The 22,094-nt window shown below is 40.9% G+C and overlaps 1 pseudogene; it reads right to left on the reverse strand.

The window, feature by feature from the left end:
• Positions 1 to 10,923: 10,923 nt before the first annotated feature.
• Positions 10,924 to 11,865, reverse strand: LOC135886287 (olfactory receptor 5V1-like; annotated as a pseudogene).
• Positions 11,866 to 22,094: the final 10,229 nt, after the last annotated feature.

The following is a 22,094-nucleotide window of genomic DNA, read 5'->3' on the forward strand; positions in this document are numbered from 1 at the left end:
CCTAAGCTCCACAGGCTGCCCAGCACTCCAGCTGTTCTCCGCACAGGGCATTTTTGAAAATATGGTCTTCTACCAATGGCTGCAATTTAAAAGATTAAAGAGCCATTTTAATATCTGGTATTTACTCCTCATGTACTCATTATTACTAGAATACTTATTATTATCACTCCCAATTTACAGATCGAGAACTGAAACACAGAGTATAAGGACGTGATTTTCAAAGGAGCCTAAGGGAGTTAGGTGCAAAAGTGGATTGGAGCATCTAACTTTTTTAAAATCCTGTGAAAAATTTGGTCTATGAAACTTGTCCAAGGTCAAACAGGAAATCTGTGGTAGAAGAGGAAATATCTCTCACTCTCTCTCCCCCCTCCCCATATAATCTCTCTCTCTCTCCAATTAGCTACTTATTCTTATTATATTATTAGCACCTTATAAATCTTTCTATCATGTATTTGAGTGACAAGTTTTTGGAAAGTGTCCTTTTTCAAAATCAACTGAATCTATATGGCTATCGATATGTCAGAGGAAGTAGGATCTTTTTCTGACTGAATTTTGAACACTTCAGAACAGATTCTGAAAGGTATTCAGTCACCTAGTGAGATTTTCAAAAGCATCTAGGGCACCTAATACACACTCAAATCAATGACTGTTAGGTGCTTTTGAAAGTCCAGTAGACACCTAAAATACTTTAAAAACCTTGCCCTCTGTGTGATTCTTTATCCTTTGCTGCCCTCTGGTGCTCATTTGATTTCATATAAAATTAGATCAGTTTGAACTCTCTGCTTTCTCTTTACTGTTTTAGTGCACTTCTTTTGTGAATAGAGCTAGTTGAAAATGTAGAGATGGAATAGTTTTTTCCCCTGAAAAGTGCTAATTCAACAAAATCAAAACTTTTTTTTTTGTGGGAACATCAATTTTGTTCAAATTTTCTACAAGAAAATAGGATCAAAATGTTTCACTTTCACTTTGTTACTCGGACTATTCATTGAAAAGAAACAATTTTCTAAGGTTGAAACAGAACAGTTTGTAACAGTTCATTGTGTGAAAAAAAATCAAGATTTTGCCTTTTCAGGATTAAATGAAATTTCAAAATCTTGGCATTTCCTGTGGGATTGAAATTCAATTTTTCAGACAGGGAATTTTTAGTAGGGAGGTGCTGTCCTTTGAATGGTGGAAGAGTTTTCTCTTAGTACAGATGGAAACAACCCAGCATATTAGAGATAAATGTCACCTAGCTGAAGTCTGCTGAGTTCAGTTGGTAGAGGCAAGTAGTGCTTTGCAAGAAGGTAGCCCTGTTCTCACAGAATTGGGTCCCTTACCCAAAGTTGATTTGAGTAAATCTGAGGCTGTTGCAAATCTGTTCAGTTGTGGCAATCAGTTGTGATTTCCAAGATGAGTGTGTAATAAAGCAAAACACAAAACATTCAATAAATTCTTGGAATATTTAGCAGACACATTTTTGGTTCAGAAGGTGGAGGAAGTAACCAGGGAGACAGTCATTTTAGACGTAATTCTGAATAATAGGGAGGAATTGGGTGTGAAGCAAACACTGAAGGGAATTTAGGTGACAGTGATCATGAAATGATAGATTTCATGATTCTAAGGAAAGGAAGGAGTGAGAGAAGCAAAACAAGGACCATAGACTTCAAAAAAAGCAAATTTTAGCAAACTCAGATAACTGATAGGTAAGGTCCTTAGTGAAAAATATCTAATGGAAAAAGAAGTTCAGGAGATCTTCTAGTTTCTCAAAGAGACAATATTAAAGGTGCAGCAACAAACTATCCCACTGCAAAGGAAAGATTGGAAGAGTAGTGTGATGCCAAGATGGTTCCACCAGGAGCTCTAAAAAATCAAAAAGGAATTGTACAAAAAGTGGAAACATGGACAAGTTGCTAAGGATGAGTACAAAAGAATAGCATAAGAAGGTAGGGACAAAATCAGAAATGTTATGGCACAAAATGTGTTACACCTTAGCAAGGAATATAAATGTCATAACAAAGAGGTTCTATAAATACATTATGAGCAAGAGAAAGATGAAGGAAAGGATAGGTCCTCTATTTTAGTGGGGAAGGAGAGCTTATAATGGATGACATCAAGAAGGCAAAGATATTTAATGCCTATTTTGCTTCAGCCTTCGCTAAGAAGATAAACTGTGACCAGATACTTAACACAATTAATATTAACAACAAGGGGAAGGAAGACAAGACAAAATGAGGAAAGAGCAGGTTAAAGAGTATTAGAATCAGTTAGATGTATTCAAGTTGGAGGACCTGATGAAATTCACCCTAAGATACCTAAATATTGCTGAAGCAATCTCAGAAACGTCAGTGATTATCTTTGAGAAGCTCGTTGAGTACACATGAGAACCCAGAGGACTGGAGAAGGACTAACAGAGTACCTATCTTTAAAACTGGGAACAAAGAGGGTCTGGGGAATTATAGACCAGTCATCCTAACTTTGATACTTGGAAAGGTACTGAAAGAAATTATTAAACACTCAATTTGTAAGCATGTAGAGGATAACAGAGTTAAAAGGACATTTGGCATAATGCATTTTTTTATTTTCTTCTATAATTTTGATGGATAATTTATTTTTTATATTTGCAGCCATTTAAATTTTCAAAGTTGCACAAAGTTATGACTTTTAAGCATTTTTTTTATTTTTATCAATTTAAGTTTTCACAGTTCTGGGAAATTATGGGGGTGTCAGACAATAGGAGGGGACCAGAGACCAGAAAATAATTATTTAATGACAGTAGATGCTGAGATTCAAAAATTTAAAGTTTCAATATAGATTTGTCAAGAACAAATCATTCCTAATCTGCCTAATTTCCTTCATGGACAGGGTTACTGGCCCAGTAGATGAGAGAGAAGCTGTAGATGTGATAGATCTTGATTTTAGTTCCTACACAGTCCCATGTGACATTCTGGTAAGCAATCTAGGGAAATGTGGTCTAGGTTAAATTACTATAAGCTAGGTGCCAACCTACTTGAAATACCTTACTCAAAGAGTAACTATCAGTGATCCACTGTCAAACTAGGGGGATGTATCTAGTGGAGTCCCATGGAGGTCTGTCCTGTGTCTGGTAATATTCATTTTTTCATTAATGACTTGGATAATGGAGTGGAGAGTATGCTTATAAAATTTGCCGATGAAACCAGCCTGGGTGGAGTTGCAAGCACTTTGGAGGACAGGATAAGAATTCAAAATGACCTTGACAAATTGGACAATTGATCTGAAATCAACAAGATGAAATTCAATAATAGCAAGTGCAAAGTACAACACTTAGAAAGGAAAATTCAAATGCACAACCACAAAATTGGGAAAACTAGCCAGGTGATGGTACTGCTGAAAAGAACCTTGGGGTTATAGTGGATCACAGATCGAATATGAGTCAGCAATGTGATGCATTTACAAAAAAAGGCTAATATTATTCTGGGGTTTATTAATATGAGAGGCATATGTTAGACATGGGAGGTAATTGTTCTACTCCACTCAGCACTGGTGAGACCCCAGCTGGAGTACTGTGTCCAGTTCTGGGCACCACATTTCAGAAAAGATGTGGATAAATTGGAGAATTCAGAGGAAAGCAACAAAATATGAAAAAAAATAAAAGTTTTAGAAAACGTGTCTCATGAGGAAAGGTTTAAAAATCTGGTCATGTTTAGTCTTGAGAAAAGAAAGACGGCGGGGAGGGGGAAGAGGTGAAAACAGTCTTTAAATATGTTGAGGGCTGTTATTGAAGAAGATGGTGAACAAGTGTTCTTCATATCCATTGAAGGCAGGGCAAGAAGAAGCAGGCTTAATCTGCAGCAAAGGAGATTTAGGTTAGAAGTTAGGACAAACTTTCTAACTCTCAGGGTAGTTAAGCTCTGGAAGAGGCTTCCAAGAGAGGTTGTGGGATTCCTGTCACTGGAGGATTCTAAGAACAGGCTGGACAAAGGGATGGCCTGTGTATTCCTTCCAACCCTACATTTCTATCATTCTAATACTCTTAGTCTCCTTTCAAAAGCCAGATGTGACCTGTGCTGTTCCAGAAGCAGATCAGGGACTTACTGCGACCTAGAGTGTCCCATTCTGGCATCTAGTTCCCTTCATGCTTCCTGAAGGGACTAATTAGCACAAACTCTGTGGCTGTCCCAGATTACTTAACTCCCCAAACCAGATTATCTCTGCTGTTCAGCATTTTGGTGGCTGTGTGTGTGGGGGTCGGGGGGGGAGTGTAATATAGGTTCCACCCATTCCCATACTCTGCCATCCATCTTGTTGGACTGCTGCATTATCTCCATGGACGCTGTAATCCCATCTTCACTGGAGTCCATTCTATGGGTAGCTCATGCAGGGTAATAAAGGAGCACCTGACAATCTCATACTCCCCTGCCTACGTATACAATGCATCTCCGTTGTGCCCTCCACAAAATTGGCCAGAATTTCAATGTCTCCTGCTTCAGCAGGACCTCCCTGAACACAGATGATGATTCAGGGCCCTTCTTGGAACCCCCTCTAGTTTGTCTATGTCATTCTGGTAAGACAGTATGCAGCCTTGTTACAGACAAGAAATGGAGGCGGATAAAATATGAATTTACTTGCCCCAAGCAACCCACAGTGATGGAGCAGGGAATTGATCTCTTCTGAAAGCAAACCTAATGCATTACCACAAGACCATTTTAAGTTTTCCCACATTGAAGGAAGGAATGATGTATCATTTTAGGTTTCCTGCATAATTGATATCCCCCCACATTTTGGGGTTTTGTCACACATTACATCCTTTGTTTAGACTTGGAGAAATACAAAAGATGCTATTGGATTATGCAATTAATGGATCTGCGCCATATATGACTGCAAGTTCAGGGGGAGGGATAGCTCAGTGGTTTGAGCATTGGCCTCCTAAACTCAGGGTTGTAAGTTCAGTCCTTGAGGGGGACCACTTAAGGATCTGGGGCAAAATCAGTACTTGGTCCTGCTAGTGAAGGCAGGGGGCTGGACTTGGTGACTTTCAGTTCTATGAGACAGGTATATCTCCATTTATTATTAAATTGCATGTGTGTGTGAGTGTTTAAATTGCTCCATGACCTAGCAGGATTTCCTGACCAGGACTATCAAAACATGTTTTGCACTTCACTGCTTTCAACAATACAGAACTCTTTAATGCAACAGTGTAATTACCACACCAATCAGCAATTCTTTCAAATGCATCTGATAGCTGTATATATGGCATGATGGGCAGATGAATAAAATCCAAAGCAATGCTTTAAAACATTCCCAGAACATAGCAATGGCCATAGTGGGTCAGACCATTTGTCCATACAGTCCAGTGTCCTATCTTCCAACAGTGGCCGGTGCCAAATGCTTCAGAGGGAATAAACAGAGTACGACAATTATTCAATGATCCATCCCCTGTCATCCAGTCCAAGCTTCTGGCAGTCAGAGGTTTAGAGGCACCCAGAGTATGGGGTTGAATGCCTGACCATCTTGACTAATAGCCATCGATGGACCTATACTCCATGAACTTATCTAATTTCTTTTTGAACCAGTTTATCATAGAATCATAGAATATCAGGGTTGGAAGGGACCTCAGGAGGTCATCTAGTCTAACCCCCTGCTTAAAGCAGGACCAATCCCCAGACAGATTTTTGCTCCAGATCCCTAAATGGCCCCCTAAAGGATTGAATTCACAACTCTGGGTTTAGCAGTCCAATGCTCAAATCACTGAGCTCTCCCTCCCTACTTTTGGCCTTCACGACATCCCCTGGCAATGGGTCCCACAGGTTCACTGTGCATTGTGTGATGATATACTCCTTGTGCTTATTTTGAACCTGCTGCCTATTAAAATTCATTGGCTGACCCCTGGTTCTTCTGTTATGTGAAGGGGTAAATAACATTTCCTTATTCACTTTCTCCACACCAATCATGATTTTATAGACTTCTATCATATGCCTCCTTAGTCGTATCTTTCCTAAACTGAACAGTCCTAGTCTTTTAGTCTCTCCTCATATGGAATGTGTTCCATACCCTAAGAATTTTTGTTGCCCTTCTCTGTACTTTTCCAAGTTCTAATATAAATTTTCTGAGATAAGGTGACCAGAACTGCATGCACTATTCAAGGTATGGGCATACCATGCATTTATATAGTAGAATTATGATATTTTCTGTCTTATTTCTATCCCTTTCTCAATGGTCCCAACATTGTGTTAACTTTTTTGACTGCCACTGCACACTGAGTGGATGTTCTCAGAGAACTATCCACAATGATTCCAAGATCTCTTTCTTGAGTGGTAAGAGGTAATTTAGACCCTATCATTTTGTATTTATAGTTGGGATTATGTTTTCCAATGTGCATTACTTTACACTTACCAACACTGAATTTCATTAATGGTTCCCAATCCTGCTGGAAAGGTATAACAAGTGGGGTTCCACAAGGGTCTGTTTTGGGACCGTCTCTGTTCAATATCTTCATCAACGACTTAGATATTGGCATAGAAAGTATGCTTATTAAGTTTGCAGATGATACCAAACTGGGAGGGATTGCAACAGCTTTGGAGGACAGGGTCATAATTCAAAATGATCTGGACATATTGGAGAAATGATCTGAGATGAACAGGATGAAGTTTAACAAAGACAAATTCAAAGTGCTCCACTTAGGAAGAAAAAATCAGTTTCACACATACAGAATTGGAAGAGACTGTCTAGGAAGGAGTAGGGCAGAAAGGGATCTAGGGGTTATAGTGGACCACAAGCTAAATATGAGTCAACAGTGTGATGCTGTTGCAAAAAAAGCAAACATGATTCTGGGATGCATTAACAAGTGTGTTGTGAGCAAGACACGAGAAGTCATTCTTCCGCTCTACTCTGCGCTGGTTTGGCCTCAACTGGAGTATTGTGTCCAGTTCTGGGCACCGCCTTTCAAGAAAGATGTGGAGAAATTGGAGAGGGTCCAGAGAAGAGCAACAAGAATGATTAAAGGTCTTGAGAACATGACCTATGAAGGAAGGCTGAAAGAATTGGGTTTGTTTAGTTTGGAAAAGAGAAGACTGAGAGGGGACATGATAGCAGTTTTCAGGTATCTAAAAGGGTGTCATAAGGAGGAGGGAGAAAACTTGTTCACCTTAGCTTCTAAGGATAGAACAAGAAGCAATGGGCTTAAACTGCAGCAAGGGAGGTTTAGGTTGGACATTAGGAAAAAGTTCCTAACTGTCAGGGTGATTAAACACTGGAATAAATTGCCTAGGGAGGTTGTGGAATCTCCATCTCTGGAGATATTTAAGAGTAGGTTAGATAAATGTCTATCAGGGATGGTCTAGAAGACAGTATTTGGTCCTGCCATGAGGGCAGGGGACTGGACTCGATGACCTCTCGAGGTCCCTTCCAGTCCTAATATCTATGAATCTATGAATCATCTGTCATTTTGTTGCCCAGCCATCCAGTTTTGTGAGATCCCTTTGAAACTCTTCTCAGTTTGCTTTGGGCTTACCTATCTTGAATAATTTTGTATCATCTGCAAACTTGGCCACCTCACTGTTTACCCCTTTTTTCCAGATCATTCATGAATATGTTGAAAAGCAATGATCCCAGTGCAGATTCTTGGAAGACTCCACAATTTACCTCTCTTCACTGTGAAAAATGACCATTTATTCATAAGAATATAAGGACATAAGAACAGCCATACTGGGTCAGACAAAAGGTCCATCTAGCCCAGTATCCTGTCTTCTAACAGTGGTGAATGCTAGGTGCCCCAGAGGGAATAAACAGAACAGGTTATCATCATAAGAACATAAGAACGGCCGTACTGAGTCAGACCAAAGGTCCATCTAGCCCAGTATCCTGTCTACCGACAGTGGCCAATGCCAGGTGCCCCAGAGGGAGTGAACCTAACAGGTAATGATCTCTCTCCTGCCAGTGATCTCTCTCCTGCCATCCATCTCCACCCTCTGACAAACAGAGGCTAGGGACACCATTCCTTACCCATCCTGGCTAATAGCCATTAATGGACTTAACCTCCATGAATTTATCCAGTTCTCTTTTAAACACTGTTATAGTCCTAGCCTTCACAACCTCCTCAGCTAAGGAGTTCCACAAGTTGACTGTACACTGTGTGAAGAAGAATTTCCTTTTATTTGTTTTAAACCTATCATCAAGTGATCCATCCCCTGTTGCCCATTCCCAGCTTCTGGGAAACAGAGACTAGGGACACCATCTCTGCCCATCCAGGCTAATAGTCATTGATGGACCTATCCTCCATGAACTTATGTCGTTCTTTTTTGAACCTTTTCCAATTCCAATATATCTGTTTTGAGATGGGGCAACCAGATCTGCACACATTATTCAAGATGTGGGCGTACCATGGATTTATACAGAGGCAATATGATATATTTTGTCGTATTACCTTTCCCTTTCCTAATAATTCCCAGCATTCTGTTAGATTTTTTTGATTGCCTCTGCACATTGATTGGATGTTTTCAGAGAACTTATCCACGACTCCAATATCTCTTTCTTGAGTGGTAACAGCTAATTTAAATCTAATCAATTTGTATATATAGTAGCGATTATTTTTTTTCCAATGTGCATTACTTTGCATTTATCAATATTGAATTTCATCTGCCATTTTGTTGCCCAGTCACTACATTTTGTGAGGTCCCTTTGTAACTCTTCTCAGTCTGCTTTGGACTTAACTATATTGAACAGTTTTGTATCATCTGCAAATGTTTTCCACCCCACTGTTTACCCCTTTTTCCAGATCATTTATGAATATGTTGAATAGGACTGGTCCCACTACAGACCCCTGGGGGACACCACTAGTTACCTCTCTCCATCCTGAAAACTGACCATTTATTCTTATCTTTTGTTTCCTATCTTTTAACCAGTTACCAACTGATGAGAGAACCTTCCTTCTTATCCTGTGACAGCTTACTTTCCTTAAGAGCCTTTAGTGAGGGACCTTGTCAAAGGCTTTCTGAAAATCTAAGTACTCTATATCCACTGGATCCCCTTGGTCCACATACTTGATGACCACCTCAAAGAATTCTACTAGTTTGGTAAGATATGATTTCCCTTTACAAAAACCATGTTGACTTTTCCCTAACAAATAGTGTTCAACCTATGTGTCTGACAATTTTGTTCTTTACTATAGTTTCAACCAGTTTGCCCAGTACTGAAGTCAGGCTTACCAGCCTGTAATTGCCGGGATCACCTCTGGAGACGTTTTTAAAAATTGGTGTCACATTAGCTATCCTCCAGTCATTTGGTACAGAAGCTTATTTAAATGATAGGTTACAGATGACAGTTCGTAGTTCTCAATTTCACATTGGAGTTCCTTTAGAACTCTTTGTTGAATACCATCTGGTCCTGGAAAATTATTACTCTTTAGTTTATCAATTTGTTCCAAAACCTCCTCTAATGACACCTCTATTTGGAACAGTTCCTCAGATATGTCGCCTAAAAAGAATGGCTCTGGTTTGGGAATATGCCTCACATCCTCTGCTGTGAAGACCAATGCAAAGAATTAATTTGGTTTTTCTGCAATGGCCTTATCATCCTTCAGTGCTCCTTTAGAATCTCGAACGTCCAGTGGGCCCACTGGTTATTTAGCAGGCTTCCTGCTTCTGATGTACTTTAAAAAAACTTGCTATTACTTTTTGAGTCTTTGGCTACTTCTTCAAATTCTTTTTTGGCCTTCCTAATTATATTTTTACACTTCATTTGCCAGAGTTTATGCTGCTTTCTATTTTCCTCATTTAAAGGATGCATTTTTGCCTCTCACTGATTCTTTTACTTTGTTGCTTAACTACAGATAATTCTGTTCTTTTCTCCAGTTCCAGTCATCATACCATACGTAACTCAAGAAGCCTCTAATAATGATTCCTCAATGTTTAGTTCTCCTGTGAAAAGTGACTTTCTGCAAGTGATGCGGTGGAGTTCCAATCTTATTGTCTCTTAGCTACTTCAGAGAAAACTTGCATACATAAAAATAAAAGGAGGCTGTTGATTCTCACAAAAACTCTTTCCCCTCCCCATTACCATCCCTGAAATCTCATCTCGGGATTTCATAGACTTAATGACCAAAGAAACAAAAATGTGCATGCTTCCTGCATAAATGGCCTGAAGTTGGTGCTTACCTACAGACCACTGAAAATTACCTGACTACATTTCTTATAGGCAAACAGAGGATGGTCCCAACCAATAATATATTTATATTTACACACACACCTCTGCTGCTTTAAAAGGGCTAATTAAACAGAGCAAAATTTATTGGGATGAAAAATTCAGACAGAAAAAACCTTATTTAGAACTAGAATTTGTTTTAAAAAAGGTTTACTAGGTGGCCCAAAAGCCACCATTCCACATTTTTGAGAAAAGAAAATGTTGGTTAAGAGCCCATCCTGGTGAAGGGGGGAAGTTAAAGTAGCAGTTAAAATAGAAACAAAAGTCTAACGAATGGAAAAAAGGTGAAGTAGATAGTGATGAATACATATTAGAAGTTATGAAGTGTAAAACATTGATAATGGAAGCTAAAGACATCAGGGAAAAATCCATCAATGGCAGGGCTAAGGAAAATAAGAAGGACATTTTCAAGACAATCTGGAAAAAAGAAATCATAACAATGGTACAGGCCTGTTACTAAATGGAGAGGCTAAAACTACTGATGATGTAAAAAAAGAAAAATATTCAATAGATATCAATGTTGTCTATTTGAAAAAAGAGCCAGTATTGACCATTATGTACTGAAAAAAACATTGAGTGAAATGTTTTGACCAACCCTACTGAGTTTTCTTACCAGTGTTCAGGAACTCATTGTGTTGGGTGCTGTACAATCATACAGACACTGTTCTAAACAACTGGAAACCTAAGAAAGGAGCAGCAGATGCCATCAAATAGGTTGAGGAGGTAAACAAGGAAGATGGTGGTGATGGTATTTTGAGCCAAACATTAAATAAGACAAACTGTATTTTTTTCCACTATTTTCCTCAGGGCTGTTTTCACTTCTTTGTTTTTCAGGCTGTAGATGATGGGGTTTAACATGGGGGTCAAGATGCTGTACTGGATAGAGAACAGCTCATCTAAAACAAGTGAAGTGACTGAGCTGGGTTTCATGTACTGGAAAATAGCCGTCATGTACAATAAACCCACCACGATAAGGTGGGAGCTGCAGGTGGAGAAGGCTTTATGACGGCCCTCCGCAGAGCGTATCCTCAGGATGGTGGAGATGATGAACATGTAGGAGACGAGGGTGAGGAGGAAGGAGCTGAAACCAAATATCACAGCAGAAGAAAGAAGAGCTATTTTGTTGGTGAAGGTCCCAGTACAAGATAGTTGTAATAGCGGAGGGAGCTCACAGCTGAAATGCCTGATTTCATTGGGCCCACAAAAGTGTAACTTTAACACAAGGACAGTGTTGACCATTGAATACAAGAGCCCCATTGTCCATGAACAGCCCACCAACTGGCTGCAGACTCGTTTGTTCATGGTCACTGCATAATGCAATGGGTGACATATGGCAGCGTATCGGTCATAAGCCATTGCTGAGAGTATGAAAATTTCAGTAACAGCTAAGAGCAGAATGAAGAACATCTGGGCAAGGCAACCGTTGATATAAATGGTTTTGTGCTTTGTTAGGAAATTCACCAACATCTTAGGGACAACCACTGAGGAATAGCAGATATCGACAAAGGACAAATGAGACAGAAAGAAGTACATGGGAGTGTGGAGGTGAGGATCTACCCTTATTACCAGCATAATCGCCATGTTCCCCACTAGAGTGATTAGGTAAATAACTAAAAATACCAAGAAGAGGAAAATTTGGAGGTGTGGGTCATGAGAAAATCCCATGAGAATAAACTCAGTCACATTGGTTTGGATTTCCATTCACATATAGTGACCTGTAAAAAGAGAAAAAATAAATAATATAATAAATATAATATAATATAATTAATATAATATAATATAATATAATATAATATAATATAATATAATATAATATAATATAATATAATATAATTAATAACAGTATTTGAAAATTCCATGAGAGAAAGAAAATCCAAGTGAGATTTTCAAAGGCACCAAGTGGCTTTAGATGTCCAAATTCTAATTCCACACTCCAAGTGAATTGAAAATAGGGTTTGTCCTATTACATTAGGGTTTACATTAGTATTTTCTTTAATTACAAAGGCATCAACACCTTCTCCGAGGTATTTATCATACGGTGACCCATAAAACCAAGATCCTCTTGTGGACACCTCCTGCACAACCCATTTTCTAAACCAGATCTTATATCATCCATTCCATATGACATAACTATAAAGGGAAGGGTAACAGCTCTCCTGTGTACAGTACTATAAACTCCCTCCTGGCCAGAGACTCCAAAATCCTTTTACCTGTAAAGGGTTAAGAAGCTCAGGTAACCTGGCTGAAACCTGACCCAAAGGACCAATAAGGGGACAAGATACTTTCAAATCTTGGGGGGGGGGGGAAGGCTTTTGTTTGTGCTCTTTGTTTTGGGGGTTGTTCGCTCTTGGGACTGAGAGGGACCAGACATCAATCCAGGCTCTCCACATCTTTCTGAACAAGTCTCTCATATTTCAAACTTGTAAGTAAACAGCCAGGCAAGGCGTGTTAGTTTACCTTTGTTTTCTCAACTTGTAAATGTACCTTTTACTAGGGTGTTTACCTCTGTTTGCTGTAACTTTGAACCTAAGGCTAGAGGGGGGTCCTCTGGGCTCTTTAAGTTTGATTACCCTGTAAAGTTATTTTCCATCCTGATTTTACAGAGATTATTTTTACCTTTTTCTTTAATTAAAAGCCTTCTTTTTAAGAACCTGATTGATTTTCCTTGTTTTTAGATCCAAGGGGGTTGGATCTTGATCCACTAGGAGTTGGTGGAAGGGAGGAGGGGGGATAGTTAATTTCTCCTTGTTTTAAGATCCAAGGGGTTTGGATCGGTATTCACCAGGGAATTGGTGAAGAGTCTCTCAAGGCTACCCAGGGAAGGGAATTAGCATTGAGAGTGGTGGCAGCGGACCAGATCTAAGCTGGTAGTTAAGCTTAGAAGTTTTCATGCAGGCCCCCACATCTGTACCCTAAAGTTCAGAGTGGGGAAGCAGCCTTGACACCATAACTAACTGTGTTGAAACTGATAAAATTAAGGAAATATTAAAAGACAATTTGCAAATAACCTTCTGATCAGGGTGGTTGTATTTGGTCAGATAACTTCATAAGAATAGCATAACAAATGTCTGTCTGTTGTCTGTCAATGATTTCCATAGATAGGTGTGATTCACCCATGCATTGCTCCATCTTTATGCCAGCATAAGTACAATGACTTCAGTAGTATTATCTCAGTAAAAAAATGGATCACATCAGTGGTGAATTATGACTCATTTGTGACAGGTTTGCAAATCAAAGATGTTTTTCACTAGTTTCCAGCTCCGATGTTAAATATGGAATGTGGAAATCAGGATGTGTTCTCTCCGTCTAGTATAATGTTACAGGCCAAGATTTGCCAAAGTGGGTGGTGCATTTGATTTTCTCATTTTTTGGATTGTTGACTTGGCAACCCTTAAAGGGGGTTTATTTTCTGAAATTGCTGAGCACTCGCTGTACAAAAACAGACCTCATTAAGGTGTCTTCAGCCTGAGGCACCCAAATCTGCCCATCAGCAATATAGGTTCAGCAGGCCAAATTCTGACACCTATTTGACCCCATTGTTTGCACTCCTGCCCTCAGTCAAATCTATACAAAACCACTGATTTTTATGAAGATCTTAAAACAATTTACTAGGCAAGTTGGTTGATGATGCTCAAGAAAGAACAGAATCTGCCTCAAACTCTCTTAGTTTTATTGGCTCTCAATCCCATTTTTTGGCTGTAACCTCAACAGCTATTACTCTGGATTCTACTGAAGGAGGGGATTGAAACAATAGTGTCATTCTTACAACATACCTCAAAATAGAACAGCACTTCAAAGCCCAGATCATGGTACTGGAGCTGCATGCATGGACCCCATGCTGAACCCCAGTGAAGTAAGTGGGGTTCTGCACAGGTGCCATTCCCAGACCTGATTCAGGATGTGGGCTAAAATCTTTTCTTCTGTGACCAGTGCCCCTCAACACTCTATTTCTGTTTAACTGATTGCTCATGAAAGCCTCAACACACACACAAACATTATGGACAAAAGCAAAAATGTCTTCTTCCTGTTACACCCATTGTTTTCCCCATGATTCCCAACTGATAATTCTGTCTTTCATCTTGAAACAATGGACAGTAAGCTGTTCAGAACAGTGTTATTGCCTTTTGAATAGTCTTTAACTCACTACGGATGACACTGCACAAATAGAACATTAATACCTAGTTCTTATAAGAACATAAGAACAGCCATATTGGGTCAGACCAAAGGTCCATCTAGCCCAGTATCCTGTCTTCTGACAGACCTGCGGGTGGCTATTGTACAACCGAAAAGCTTCTAAAACAGACTCCAACGAGAAACTGCTGAACTCGAATTGATATGCAAATTAGACACAATCAATTTAGGTTTGAATAAAGACTGGGAATGGCTGAGCCATTACAAACATTGAATCTATCTCCCCATGTAAGTACTCTCACACTTCTTATCAACCTGTCTGTACTGGGCTATCTTGATTATCACTTCAAACGTTTTTTTTCTCTTACTTAATTGGCCTCTCAGAGTTAGTAAGACAACTCCCACCTGTTCATGCTCTCTGTATGTGTGTGTATATATATCTCCTCAATATATGTTCCATTCTATGCATCCCAAGAAGTGGGATGTAGCCCACGAAAGCTTATGCTCAAATAAATTTGTTAGTCTCTAAGGTGCCACAAGTACTCCTGTTCTTTTTGCGGATACAGACTAACACGGCTGCTACTCTGAAACCTGTCTTCTGACAGTGGCTAATGCTTGGTGTCCCAGAAATAATTAACAAAACCGATAATCATCACGTAATCCATCCCCTGTCGCCCTTTCCCAACTTCTGGCAAACAGGCTTGGGACACCATCCCTGCCCATTCTGGCTAATAGTGAATCTATCCGCCAAGAATTTATCTAGTTCTTTTTTTAACCCTGTTATAGTCTTGGCCTTCACAACATCCTCTGGCAAAGAGTTCCACAGGTTGACTTATATAGCATTTGTCATCAATAGATCTCAAAGCACTTTGAAAAGGATGTCAGTATCCTCACCCCCATTTTACAAATGAGGAAGCTAGGACACAGAGAGATGTAGGGCTGGATTTTTTGAAGGTATTTGGGCACCTAAATGCTTTTAAAATCTTTCCCAAAGCCACCCAGCAGTACCAGGGCTAAAACATACGTTTCCTGCAGCCCCATGCAGTTTTCTATCCATTATGCTACATTGTTAGCAATTTTAAAATGTTGGCAAGAACATTTCAACTCAGGTGGCTACACTTAGCCACTGGAAGCCATAGCTAGATATCACAGTAATTGGCCTGAACTTCAGAGATGCTAAGCCCTCCCAGATTCAAACAGATGTCAATGGGAGCTCATGATGCTGCTCATCTCTGACAAGCAGGCTATTCATTTAGAGTGATGGTGTATTGATATAATGGGGGGGAAATTTTTTGGATTCAAAATTTTGCTTTTGTTCAATAGAAATCCAACAGTCCTCAAAATAAATAAATAGTTTCAAAAACCCTAAACTGATATTTTTTTCCAGCTTTTAAAATACAAAATAAAAAAAAACATTAAAATGTTGCTTTTTTTGTTACTATTTAGTTTTCAGATTTCTAAAAACAAACATTTTTCAGGGGGTGGGTTTTTTTCATTACAAATAATAAAAATAAATAAAACAGAAAACAAAACAAACAAATCTTTAGAAAAAATGTTTTGCAAAATTTCCTATGAAAAACAAGTGACATTTTTTGGCCAGATCTAACTATTATCACTCATGCTGATGGTGGCAATTTGGTAACTCTGTCTTGCTTTTCAGTTGTCCTAGAATACAGATTTTCTAGGAGCAAGATCTATATGGTGCTATTGACATCAACAGCAGAACTCCCATTGTCTGAAACAGAACAAGGATCTGCCATGGTTCAGACAAACCAGCCTCATTCTAGCTTCTTCTCTACAAACAAATGGGCCTGATTCTACACTGTCTTGCATCTTGTGATCCGAGCCTATATAAAATGTATGTAAGACACAACCACATTGGAACATTAACATTTTCCACCCACTTTGTACTGAGTTATGCCCAAGTATATATTCTGACACATGACATGTGGTTCAAGACAAGGAAGAACCAATTATACAGATCCTCAGTTCAAGGAAACAGCACAGATACACACCATCAGAGGAACCCATACAATTTATTTACCAAATTACTTGGTTCTGAAAATGTCTACTCACCAAAAGAGTCAATCTTCTCTTTGTGATGTCTCTTCACTTTTGCTAGACTTGGTATCACAGTTCCATACTGCAAAACATGGAGGTTAGTCGAAACAAAGGCTAGAGTGTGATAAAATCAACCAGTCTTTTGTGTTTTGATTACCTTGTCTATGCCACGGTGAATCAGATAGACATGCAGCCTGGCTACCTAACTTAGGACATGATCAGAAGGTTGATGAAGTAAGTGGAAAGGCAGCATAGTTTGTTCTTTCTTGGCTGTGCTACCCATGTGTAATAATATTTACATTGCTGTGTGATTGTACAAGACACCTTGTTTATATTTCAGGCTTGCTAGTCTTTGACCTTGTGTAAATTAGGGCTTGTGTTATACAAATTTGTTCTATCTATCTATCTATCTATCTATCTATCTATCTATCTATCTATCTATCTATCTATCTATCTATCTATCTATCTATTCTTATACAAACCTCTCTCTCTCTCTCTCTCTCTCTCTCTGTAATATCTTACTTTCACTTACTCCCTCCCTCTCTTTCTCCCTGTCTCACCAATACTGTAAGTAAAAACATCAGGTATTCCTTACCCTGAAAGTCAGTTACTACATGGGAGTGGATCTAATTAATATAAAATCATAATATATAGTTTACATCACTGCCCCTCCCCTGTTGCAAAGAAATACCTTTTATTCTCTGACACTAAGACCAAGAGTTAATTATTTCTGAGGAGTCTAAATATGTTCTGGTTACCTCTGGGATATGTATCACCTGTTTAACACGCTAACAGTGTGCTGGATCAGCAATGAATGAATAATTTACAATGCATAATATATTGCAGATTTAGAAAGATCTATATGCTTTGACCTATTTTGTTTATTGATTCATCTATAGATGCTCAGATAATGTAAATAACTGCAGCCCCAGTGAAGTCAATCACACTGCACTGGTTATACCAGATGAATAACTGACCCGTTATTTCAATTGAATAGTATATATTATGACAGTGAATCTGTTCTGGGGAGTGGACAGTGATTGTTAGATTTGGCTTCTTTCTGTCTAGCATAGACACTATCTGTCCCCTCCCTCTCATCATAGAATCAGAGCACCTCACTATTGTTAATATAGTTATCCACAGCACACCACTGTGAGGCAGGGCAGTGCTATCATCCCAAATTACAGATGGAGAACTGAGGAACACAGAGACTAAATGACTTGCTCTAAGTCACATAGGAAGTCTGCAGCAGAGCAGGGATTTGAGCTCAAGTCTCCTAAGTCATAAACCAGAACCTGAACCTGTGGATCACCCTTCTGTGGGGTCTTGCCCCAGTACATTCCAGTTGCTACTGTGAATAATGTTCTTGTTACCTTGTAACGAAAATCATCTAGATCGAGACTGAGTTCTTAAAACCACCATGTGTCAAGGCTTAAACCAACTCGCAGATGTGGGGGACTGATCATTACATAATGTCCCATTGCAGGTGCTCTTACACCTTCCTCAGCTGCTGGCCCCTGCTGGAGACAGGATAGTGACTCATAGGGTGCACCCAGCATGGCACTAACTTCCTTGCTGTCCACTGTTTGGGAGCCAGCCTGTGTCACTCACTGATGGGTTGGAAGTGTGGTGAGAATTTCTTTTCAGATTTGAGTCCAGGCTGCTCCTGACTGGCTGAGGCCAGAAGGAAAGCGATTGTGTGAAAGTCGGTAGAGTTTGGCTAAGGCTCCATTAAGGGGGGTTCTGGTGTGTGCCCAGAATGTGGGCCTTGGCTCTCTAAGAACAACTTGCCCCACAGTAGCAAGACTCTGGGGAAGACTATTTGCACAAACTAAGCTCCAGCTAAGTTCTGTGTTAAGGGCTTAAGAAGGACAGAGCTGGTGTAGGGGGCCATGTATGGGTGAATTACACCGTTTAAGGGGGAGTCAGCTTATAAGACTAAGGCCAGATTCTGCCAGACTACCTCACATGGAGTAACACCTGAGCCCACATCCACAAAGGGACTTAGGTCTTTAAAGCCCAGATTTAGGCACCACTGTGATCCACAAAATCCTGCTAAGCTGCCATGTAATCCTGTAGGCAACCTAAACTCACTCAGCACCTAATTGTTTGCTGTTCAGGTTACCTAGATGCCTGTGTTTTTGCCTCCGGACATGTGCCCTGTTGCCTCAGGGAGGCACCCTGGTGTCCTTCTTATACCTAAACTGCAGGGTGGTCCTCCAGCCAGCTGAAGATAGTGATTGCCCTGCCTGTTTCATCTGTGGGTCCAATGCAGTAGCTGTGCTCAGAGCCTGCCTGACTCCACACAGAATACCCCTTAGGAGAGCAGGCAGACATTTCTCCTCTGACCTTTAGCCCAGTAGCTAGCGTACTCACCCAGGATATGGGGGATCCTGGTTCAAGCCCCCCTCTTCCTGATGGGAACAGCTCTGCACAGGGGTGTCTCAAAACTCTGGTGAGGGCCCCAGTCACTGCTCTTGGGGGTATCCTGTGGTGGGTTCCTTTCACTCTCCTGTTGAAGCTGTTCCACTGTGTACAAATGATTAAATTTCCATGGGCCCAGAGAGAGCCTGTGAATGACTTTCTACAGCCCAGAGGGTTGGGCACGGAGGTGGGAAACCCCTGTTCAAATACTTTGCCAGGCAGATGGGGAAATGAACTGGGGTCTTCTGCATCCCTGGTGAGTCCCCTGGGCTAAAGGGTAACATCAGCTCTCCCTCCCACCTATCTTCACCTTGTTTGAGAATCACACTGAGCCTGTGGGGTCCTGAGGCCTAAAACATAGGCACTGAGGGAAATGGTGGCACCAAGCAAGTTGAGGCACCTACAGAGTTTGGTTGCAGCAGAGCATGGGGTGTGTGGGTCGCACTAGTGCCGACATCTGGGACTTAAGTGCCAAAGTCCAGATCTGTAAAGGAACTAAAGCACCTAGTGGTGTATCCAAAAGCATCTAGATGCTTAGCACCCATTGATTTCACAGCAGAGTCTCTAGCATGGGGGTGAGGGATGAATGGGGGGCACACAGCGGCCCCAGCGTAGGAGGCTGTGACCCAAGAACCCATCATTGCCACCTGGCAAGGAGGTTACAAGAATCTCCTGACTCTGGTATGTATATTCTGGGTCACCAAGGAATGTCAAGTGAGGTTTTAAATGAAAGTCAGGGTCACACAGGTCATTAATATCATTGTGGAATGTATGTACAGATACCATGTAAGGAGTGGTGTATATAGACACTGAAAATACATTTTTGAGGTCTGTATCAAGGCTGCATTGACAAACAGGTTTTCTGTCAGACAAAAGATGTTTATTCACCTGTCTCTCTCAGCGTGTAAATTAAGCATTGTAAGAGAATGCAATGACTGCACATCTACAAAGTCAACGGAGAGATGTGAAGCCAACAGGGAAGAGGCCACAGGGAAAACAAGTAAAGGGGGTGACACTGCCTATGAGTACAAACAATGATCTTTAGGGATATGAGGAGAAGATGGAGGGGAAACCCCCTTTTTCTTGCACCTAGGAAGCAAGCGGGCAATGTGTTTACTTTCATGAAAATGGGATCACAACCAAGCTTAGTTGAACCATTGCAAAGGGTGCTTTGAGTGGGATAAACTTTTTTAGATGCAAGGTTAGCCCATTAAGTTTAGTCCCCAGAATGAATGTTATGATTTTGTTTCATATGTAAGTTTTTTCCCCATTATAGTGACCTATTATCTCTTGAATCTTTGGTAATAAAGTTATCCTTGTTTTCAATGGGAAAACATTGTTTTCCTTGTTTCCCATGCACTGCTACAGGTTGTGGATTGACTGGATAAGTGGCAGTTCTGCAGAAAAGGGCCTGGAGATTACAGTGCACAAGAAGCTGGATATGAGTCAGCAGTGTGCCCTTGTTGACAAGATGGCTAATGGCATATTGGGCTGCATTAGTACAGTAACTCCTCGCTTAACGTTGTAGTTATGTTCCTGAAAAATGCGATTTTAAGAGAAACGATGTTAAGTGAATCCAATTTCTCCATAAATATTAATGTAAATGCAGGGGTTAGGTTCCAGGGAAATTTTTTTTCACCAGACAAAAAACTATATATTATATAGAAATACACACAGTATAAGTTTTAAACAAACAATTTAATACTGTTCACAGCTATGATGATTGTAAAGCTTGGTTGAGGTGGTGAAGTTAGAGGGTGGAAGAGGGAGGGATATTTCCCAGGGAATGCCTTGCTGCTAAATGATGAACTAGCACTTGCTGAGCCCTCAAGGGTTAACACATTGTTAATAAAGCCTCTCACACAAGGCAGCACAAACACGAGGGAGGGGAGACAGCATAGCAGACAGAGACAGACACACACCTTGTGTGTGGGAGAGAGAGAGAGATGCACACTGCCCCTTTAAGTAAGATGACCCACTCTTAAGTGCATTGTCTTTTTAAGTGGATCAGAAAATTGAGACAGCAGCTGCTGCCCCAAGCTCTCTCTGTCTCTCTCCATCCGTGTCCCCTCCCTGCTCTATATGGAGAAGGGGTAAGCGGGGTGCAGGAGCAGGGGGAGGGGGACACCCTGACATTAGCCCCTCCTTTTCCCCCCTGCACAGAAAGCAGGAGTCTCTGGGAGCAGCTCCAAAGCAGAGGGCAGGAGCAGCACATGGCAGTGGGGGGAGGGACAGCTGAACTGCCTTGATAGCCTGCTGGGCGGCTGCAGCACAGGGAACTTAGGAGAGCGGGGAGCTGATAGGGGGAGCTGATAGGGGCGCTGCCAGTCCACCCTGGTTACAAGCCACCACCAGCTAGCTGCAATGGGCTGCTCTTCCTGCAAGCAGTGGACAAAGCAGGCGGCTGCCAAATGATGTTAGAAGGGAGCATTGCACAAGTTTAAACAAGCATGTTCCTTAATTGATCAACAATGTAACAACAAAACAACATTAACCGGGACGACTTTAAGTGAGGAGTTACTGTAGGAGCACTGCCAGATCAAGGGACGTGATTATTCCCCTGTATTCAGCACTGGTGAGGCCACATCTGGAGTATTGCATCCAGTTTTGCGCCCCCCACTACAGAAAGGATGTGGACAAATTGGAGAGAGTCCAGCAGAGGGCAACAAAATGATTAGGGGGCTGGGGCACATGACTTACGAGGAGAGGCTGAGGGAACTGGGCTTATTTAACTACAGAAGAGAAGAGTGAGGGGGGATTTGATACCAGCCTTCAACTACCTGAAGGGGGGTTCCAAAGAGGATGGAGCTTGGCTGTTCTCAGTGGTGGTAGATTTCAGAAAAAGGAGCAATTGTCTCAAGTTGCAGTGTGGGAGGTCTAGGTTGGATATTAGGGAAAACTATTTCATTAGGAGGGTAGTGGTCCAGAGAGGCTTTTAAGGCCCGGCTTGAGAAAGCACTGCCTGGGATGATTTAGTTGGTGTTGGTCCTGCTTTGAGCAGGGGGTTGGACTAGATAACCTTCTGAGGTCTCTTCCAACCCTAATCTTCTATGATTCTATGATTCACTATAAATATGTCTCAGTGCTGTGATATTGAGTTAGGTGCTGATCCTGAGTTGCATCATACAAGCTGGTGTGTATACTGTTGCCTTGGGGACAGTAGGCCAGGTATTTCTGTGAGTGTTCAGTGGATAAGGCTCTGGACACTACAGGGAAATGCTTCGGAGGGGCTCAGGGGCTAGGTGCACCTACTGCTAACTTGTAAAGCAAAGTGAGGCCTAGCATTGCCAAGAAAAGAGAATGTTTGGGTGGATGACTGG

The sequence above is a fragment of the Emys orbicularis genome, chromosome 12, assembly GCF_028017835.1.
Source record: "Emys orbicularis isolate rEmyOrb1 chromosome 12, rEmyOrb1.hap1, whole genome shotgun sequence".
NCBI lineage: Eukaryota > Metazoa > Chordata > Testudines > Emydidae > Emys > Emys orbicularis.